The sequence below is a fragment of the Taudactylus pleione genome, unplaced genomic scaffold, assembly GCF_031769625.1.
Source record: "Taudactylus pleione unplaced genomic scaffold, aTauple2 ptg000046l, whole genome shotgun sequence".
Lineage (NCBI taxonomy): Eukaryota > Metazoa > Chordata > Amphibia > Anura > Myobatrachidae > Taudactylus > Taudactylus pleione.
Genome location: NW_028284448.1, coordinates 16,109,418 through 16,117,931, shown reverse-complemented (window position 1 = coordinate 16,117,931; position 8,514 = coordinate 16,109,418). Strand labels below are relative to the sequence as shown.

The 8,514-nt window shown below is 37.9% G+C and overlaps 1 protein-coding gene across 1 annotated transcript in view; it reads left to right on the top strand.

The window, feature by feature from the left end:
- Nucleotides 1-343: 343 nt before the first annotated feature.
- Nucleotides 344-8,514, top strand: part of HS3ST5 (heparan sulfate-glucosamine 3-sulfotransferase 5) — a 355,487-nt gene continuing 347,316 nt past the window's right edge. The window contains exon 1 of the mRNA XM_088460426.1: nucleotides 344-626. The gene's annotated coding sequence lies outside the window, so the exon portion shown is untranslated. The remainder of the gene's footprint in view (nucleotides 627-8,514) is intronic.

Below are 8,514 nucleotides of genomic sequence, written 5' to 3'. Positions count from 1 at the left end.
GTAAACAAACAAAACAACTGCACACTGACTTTTTTTTTTTTAAACCAATAAACAAATAGCTATATTAGAGGTCAGTATTAGCTCGTTCTTTTCTAATGTCCCATTGTAAGAATTTAAATTAGAGGACTGAGCAGGTGTCAGTAAAGTACCTCATTGCCTGCTCACACCCACCTAGAGATGTACTGACGTACTACAGTACTGTATTCAAAAGTTTGGATGAATAAATGGCAAAGCAGTCCGGTATAGAAGTTTCCACACTAGAAATAAGAAAGCAGCAGCCAGTAGTGACAAGGAGGCTGGGAGGCACCTCCTCCCCCCTCTCAGGAGCAGCTAGCCAGGCACTGGGGCTGGTGGTGAATGTGTGCTGCTATTGCTGCTGGCTGAGTGAGTGACGTGCCTGCGCCTCTCTGCGGGAGTGTGCCCTGCACCTGGCTCCGGTCTCACAGGGAGATGCAGGGAGCGAATCCCGAGCTCCGGCTCCAGTGTGTCACAGCTCAGCAGCTACTCTGCCGCTCACCCTTTCCCACCTACACTGCCATCAGCATCAGCATCTTCCCAGGATACAGCCAGGAGCTGCTGCAGCAGCCGTGTGCTGGGGCTCCGCTCTGTGGTACATAGCATTGCTGGTAAGTCAGAACATCCTATATACCATGTAGCTTTACTGCTGGCTAGCGGGCACTATTGTATGAATTATTATTATTATTATTATTATTATTATTATTATTATTATTATTATTATTATTATTATTATTATTATTATGTCTTTTGTAGATTGGATATACTTTTGTATATATAGACCATCTGACAATTGCAATGACCCAGGGATGTAACACACTCCGATTAGCAGAGGGCATGTAACATGACTGTGATACCCACTGCTTCCATTCCAGAGCTGGGTCACTTTACTGTCTCTTAAATTGTTCCAATCAGAACGATATTATGCCTGCTGGGACAATACAAAGCTTACTTTACGTTTATGTTGCTTAAAAGAACCAGTTGTATTACTGTGAATGACTGGCACTGGTAAAGCAATATCATTGTCAAAGGGACACTTAACATTACCTAGCCACTACATACAGTACTGTATGTAGCAGGCATCTTATATGTACATCTGAATAAGCTAGCAGTAGTCATACACCTTCCCTCCAACTCACTGCAGTCACACACATCAGCTGCAGTGATGACAATCCATAGGATGCTGGAAGTATGGTTCTTTCCTCTGAAGTACCTTCTGCAGGGATTAAACATAATACATTCACACACATTACTGAGTCACCTGAACATCGTTTTTGTTTGTTTAACTTGTAAATTGTTTCAAAAATTGTATCTAAATTCAACTCTATGCACTACTGTATGTTCTGTATTTGGCCATTTTTACCAGTTTTGCTATATTACGAAGCATATTGAAACAGCTATAGATATTTATAAGGGAGTTATCAATTGGAAGTAATAGCTTTTTAACTTTGACACTGCCACCTGTGTGGGTACCATGACTAATGTCCATCCTTATAGAGTGCTGGCAGGACTGGTGTTGGACAATGTAATTTCTAGACATAAATGTTCCTATCTCACAGAACTCAGTTTGGTTTCCTTGACCGTATGGAATTAACGTGAGTTTTTCCAGTGTCTTGAAAGACAATTCATTGGATAAACATCCAACAAATTAGTTATTTGTTCATCAGCAAAGAAATGGTTAAAGCATAATATTTGCATACTAGTATGTTGTATGCTGCTGTGAAATAACAATTTATGTTTCAATCTAGTGTCTTGTATATGCACTTTTCCATTGTTTTAGCGCTAAATATGTTAAGTGTTCATATTCAAATTGTTATTTTGTATTTGATAAAACATGTTTTATATGTTTTCTGCTGAATCAAATTATTCAAATCACTGTAGAGTGATGATCAGGACCATAACTAATGATACGTTGTGAGACAGCAACGTCACATATGTCTGTAAGATACACTGTTAGTTGCATACACAAACGCAGGACTAGTGATATCCAAATGTGGTTAATTATACATAATGCTGTTCAAAATAACAGAAAATGTTGGCTAATATTTGAGCTCATCAATTTATAGATGTGCTCAGTAAGTAGGATCTGTGAGCAGTATTAGTACAGTCAGTACACAGCAGATGCAGTAGATAGAGCATAGCTTAGTACATAAATGCATGACATAAGTAAAACTCAGGTGCTCAACTGCCTAGAGGGAATGCACAGGTGACTACATGATTTATAGTTCTTTCTGAATTTGTTTGGGAAGCATAAATTATGCAGACTAAAGCAATTATAATTATAGTCTATTAACATAAGAATAGACTTTTAAATAGTTCCTGCAGTATGTCTGAAGTACATTTAAGCATTGCATTGGTAGTATGGTGTATACAAGGCTGTGTGGTTTCCTTAGGAGTTTCTATTTAGATCCTCAGTTAGGCTATACAATGAATTGCTCAGATGCAGACTTAGTGCAGAATGTTTTACATATTGTATATTCATAGAGTTCAACAGTGTGAGTCAGGAGTGAGTCACTGTCCTTTTGTTTGTAGACATAAAATCCATTACAAAAAAATAAGGCATATAGGGGATTTTTATATATATTTTTTTTTATACATTTGAAATCACTTTGCTGTGAACTTGTGAGATAAGGAAACCAATCCTATTAAATGTATGGCTAAAGATCCAACGAAGCAACATCAATCCAAGCAAACAGGCAACCAGCCCATACAACAGTACATAACTAACTGTATATTATGTTTATATGACACTTTAATGTACAGAAACTATACTGTATGTTATTAAACAGATTGTCTTTTTTAAGTTGCTTGTTCAGCAAATAAATTGTTTTGGTATAAAAGACAGTGCTTTTAAAGTCATTACACTTTACATTATTTATTCATTACACCAATAAGGACAATAGGCAACATATTTACTTTAGAGTTTGTCTTTTATCGCTGCTTATCTCTGTACTAAGCGGAGTGAGTTATGCAGTTCAGAATCAGTGTGTTATGCAGGTCAGTTACCACTTCAACAAGACTTGTTTGATATTCAGAAATAAATGGATAGAGTTATAAAATGTGATACGGCAAAATATGTTTCTAAAAATATCTACTAAAAACAATGTTTTCTTTAATGATTATCTTTAGTATTTATAGAATAATGTAGTAAATTATTAAACATGTACCAGCAATTTCTCCCAATTACAAGAATGGGTTTAATTTATTTGTCATGATTGTCCTTGCAGGACTTGTATAATAATTTCTAAAATAATCCTGCAGCATACTGTACAGTAGCTTGTATGCTCTTTGTGCATTTCATTGTGTGAAATGTTTGTAAACAGTCTAAGTAGTATTTTATTACCCTCTGGAGTTTATGTACAATATTGTGGAATATGCACCGTGTGAACTGGTAACACTAATGATAATACTTTGAGAATATGTCATTAATGGTGATTACATCCAAACACACCAATATACTGTTATGGAAGTAGACGTTTGATTTGTTGGTTAACAAGGTATTTTAACCATGACTCTTCCTGCCAATTCCCCTATAAATCTAGCATATCTCACGCAGTTGAACCATACTTGCCGACATTCAGCTTCCTCCTTCCGGGAGGGAGCTAAATGCCTGCATACAGCGGAGGGCGTGGTCGGGCTATGACACCATTTTGGGGGCTCTTCACAATGCCAAAAAATAAAGGCATTGTGAAGCAGGGGGCACAAACATGATGACGCAATTCAGCGTGAATCGTGTCAACGGGCCCCCCGCTGCGGGGGTTTCTAGTACTAGTCCGGGGGGGAAGAGGCAACCAGGAGGCTTGCCTGCTTTTCCGGGGGGTCGGGAGCGGCACCTGATATTCGAGAGGCTCCCGACCAAATCAGAAGGGTAGGCAAGCCTGAGTTGAAGGCAGGGACAATAATTATTTATCAAATAAATAATATTTTCAGTCAGATGGCAGTTAAACATGGCAGCCTTTCTTTCTCTACCTCCAAATCTACCTCCCCCCTCTCTCTCTTCCAGTTGGCGTTCCCCAAGGCTCTCTCCTTGGCCCTCCTCTTTCTACACATCTTCTCTCTGACACCATCTTCTTACCTCTTCCTAGCTCACCTCCCAGTTACATCCCCACCCCACTACCATAGACTTTAAACTCTGACGAGCAGGATCATCCTCCCTCTTGGTTCTCACCCGGCACTATTCTTGTTTCCAGTGCACTCCCACTCACTGATCCTCTATGTCCACCATTCCCATGTAATTGGGTCATTGAGTGCTGTTTTTAATGACTATCACTGTTTCAGCTCTTGTCTTTATATCTCACTGTTTGCTTTTACCTGTGCACTGTTTTAACCTTTTTATATTGTATTGATTGTATGTATGTTTGTAGCTTAACCCTAGATGGCACTATGGACACATGGCGGCGCCATATACTGTAAATTAAAGATAAAAATAATAAGGTAAAGACCCAGGAACATGTAGCAACACAGCCAACTTGATCATCACATTAGTGTTCCACTGGAGGTTTAAAGAAACTGTTCATTTGCTATACTATCCCACACCACACTCGCCTTGTAACGATCCCCTTCTTAGTTATTTCTCTTCACTTTGTCAAGTTCTCTCCGCTCTTTCACAGAACTTACTTTGGTTTGCACATCGTACCTTCAATCTTTGTTTCACACCCTCGTTGCACTCTTCATTAGCATCTGTTTTCACATTTTCCAGTGCCATTTCTGTCTGTCTAAGAAACTTTAGTTTTTACAAATCTAACTTTTATTTAATTATCTATGCATGCTGCAACTATATTAGGATGGTGATTTTCTCCAAACCCAGAGACCCTGGTGTTCCCAGTTATGATATACTCCTCTGTCCTTCTAAAGCTGTAATCTAGATCAAGTGTACACAACAAGTGGCATTCCAGCTACTGTGGAACTACACATCCCACCATGCCTCACCACAGTTTTGCTCTTAGGTCATGCTAAAACTGGCAGGGGAATCAGTATTATTTACCGCCGGCCGCACCCTAACCCTCCTTTAGGGGTGCCTAACCCTAACCTCCCCCCAAGTGCCTAACCCTAACCCCCCTCTAAGTGCGTAACCCTAAGTCTGCTGGTGGGGTGCCTAACCCTAACCTCCCCCTGGGGGTGCCTAACCTTAACCCCCCCCTTCACCTAGCCTAACCCTAACCTCCCGGGGGGTGCATAACCCTAAGTCCCCCCCGGGAGCCCGTAACCTAATAATCTCCCCCACGGCTGTCCGCTCCCGGCGCCTGGCTTATCTTCGATCGGTAAGCTGGGTGTCAGGCTCCCAGCGTAGGTATAATGACAGGCATCGAGATCTCAATGCCTGTCATTTGTACCTTGCTGGGATTAAGCAGTCGGGAAGCCGGCAGTAGGCATTGCGACCGCCGGCTTCCTGACTGCTTCCCCTGGCAGGGCATGCTGGCTTGTATTGTTCCACAGCACCTGGAGTGCCACACGTTGCCTATCCCTGACATAAATGGCTTTATTTCTATTTCTCTGCTTCCTAAACATAGCACTTGATTCTTATTTGCCCTCATGAATGACTGCTCAGTAAAATAAAAATCTACTCACTATGCCTTCCTTAAAGAGCCTACAAATGACTTTACTTCTGTAGTTCCATAACTTAACAGATCCCTCTTTAATCTTTTGAATCAGTTTGATATTAAAGTGTAAGTAAATGTTGGCATTTTATATTTACTGAATAATTATAATGATTCATATTACTGTTCATTGTGTACAAAATATGTAGCAAACTATTTCTATTTACTTGTTGATTATCAAAAGAAAACATGTATAAAATGGTTACAATTTCTCTTTAAATTGTGCTACATATGTACAATTGTCAAAGAAATTACAAGTACAGGCATATAAAATATATTTAGCATTGACTAATACAGTCTTTGGGGAATATTTACTAAAGTGTTGGTTTTTAGAAATGGAGATGTTGCTCATAGCAACCAGTCAGAGTCTACTTTTCATTTATCTAGCACCTTCTATATAATAGCTAGAATCTGATTGGTTGCTATAGGCGACAACTCCACCTCTAAAATTTAGTAAATATACCCCTTTGAGTCATTTGAGTCATGTTAAACTACAGCAACGTTTCCTTAGTTTCCTTTCCTTAGTCCATAGAGATCACATCATTCACATATTAAGCCAAGTACAATATAAAGATACAAATCTGGAATAAATTGTAGTGCAACTCTTATAACTACTTTTTGATGTCAATACTATTTCAGAATTACGTATAGCTAGCATTTTGGTGTAGAAGCATTTCATTAAAAAAATCCTTCAATTTCTAACAATGAAAATAAGTAAAACATTCATGTTGATTAGAATACGTAATTCTGCTTTACACCTTTGTAAATATTTAATAAACTACACACAGGCTATGCTGATCTTAGTCTCATGGAACTACTGTTTGTACTAGTTGTATCATCGTATAAGACCTTCACAGTAGATATTCATAGTATCAATAAATACATTAATTTTTTTTTTAGCATTTTGATAATATATCAGCTCTGTATTGGTATATTTGATCTAAATTAACACAGTATTTTAAATAATTTTACGTACAAAACATTCAGGTTTGGTTCAGCTTACACATTAATTAGAAAATGAAGTATTATTATAAATTATTAATTATACATATAATACAGTTCTAGTGGATTGTGTTGGAACTTTGATTAATGTTTGTCTCTCATCCACCCCCCCCCCCCTTGCTATTCTGTTTAACCCACTAGTAAATGGTCTATGGAGATCATATCCTTTCATGGTTTACCTTGGGAGTAATGACAGGAGTTTTGTATGTTGTGACATGTGGAGATAATGAAGAGATGCACTGCTTGCTAGCACATATATTCATTTACAATTTATAATTGCTGTTGTGCTACTTGTAGAGAGGTCATAATTGCATCTGTATGTATCCATAACACAGGAAATATCACAAGCAATGATTCTGTCAACCTTTCCTTCAATGAGCAAAATGTCGGCTAACCTTGACTTGAGTCTTCTAATTTTAAGAAAAATGTTTCAGTTATCATTCTAGTTATTATAACAATTATTAGCACCCAAAACTGCCCTTAGTGGTATGTAGCCATTAAAGTTCCATCTTCATTCAGGTTTTCTTAAACAACACTTTCATTGTGCATAGTGTCTAATGGAATATAATATTATATTTTCTTAAGTAGTTTTTATAGAAAAATATATGTATTGTTTCAGATGTTTTGAAGATAGCTTTTTTATATACTCAAAAGCTGTGGTGGGATATAGCCAAATAACAATTAAAGAGGGAAATAAGAGCACAGATTATGTTGGACAACTTGGTCAAAGCAAACCAAATTAGGCTGGCATTGTGGCATAAGTGGTCACCTGGGTCACCGTATCCAGTCGAAAAATTTAAAAAAAGGGTCAGAATAAAATGAACATTATTGAATATCCAGAGATCCACATGCATGGCATCAACCTACTCGTACAATGACAATACTTTGGACATATTAGACCTGGTCATTCTGCTTAATAGGTAAGCCACCAAAGATGTGACAGATAGGCTCGTACAGTATCTGGTGATTCACTGATCAGTGGAATAAGTAATTTGAGCAAATGGTATGACTGAATGTAATTTGGCTTTATTAGTAACCCGGCCAAAACACTGGTGTGGTTCTAATTTACAATGTGCAAACCATTTTATGGCACTTATTAGTTTGCTTGAACAGCACAATCAATGTTAAGTAGAGGAACATAGTTTGGATACAGTGAACCCTTTAGAATTGTGGGGAACCACAAAGTCACAGTAGTACAATATAAGGGACAGGAACTGGTGTCTTGAGAGGTAAATGTTGTAATGGATTACAGTATTTTTCTGCTGCTCGCTTTGATTTCCAATTTGTTTATTTACAAAACAATTGATAGTACAGTAATGGTATGATGCTCTAATCAAATTGGGGTTGGTTTGTTCAACTGTAATTTCAGGGGTATTCCATGCTTAACACTGGCATGTTTTACATGATGGAACATTATTTATACCTTAGTGCATCATTTATATTATTTATCCCTTAGTTTGTGTTTTATACCTACAAAGACAAATTAGGTCACTAAACTTAGAAAGGAAATATGTCCTTGTTCCTACGAGACTAAAATTGTTAAGTGATGTTATTGTAAGTACAGGCTAGGGACAGAGCTAAAGCAGATTATCCATACTCTCCCATACCAGTACAGGTTTGGGTTGTGTTATTCAACCATCTTATTTCAAGAGTGAAAATATTAGGGAATGAGCATGTTCATGTTTAGCATTACAGGGTGGTATAAGGAGTGGCCATGCATTATATAATAGGTTAGTAACTGAGCATGTTCATGTTTAGCATTACAGGGTGGTATAAGGAGTGGCCATGCATTATATAATAGGTTAGTAACTGAGAATGTTCATGTTTAGCATTGCAGGGTGGTATAAGGAGTGGCCATGCATTATATAATAGGTTAGTAACTGAGCATGTTCATGTTTAG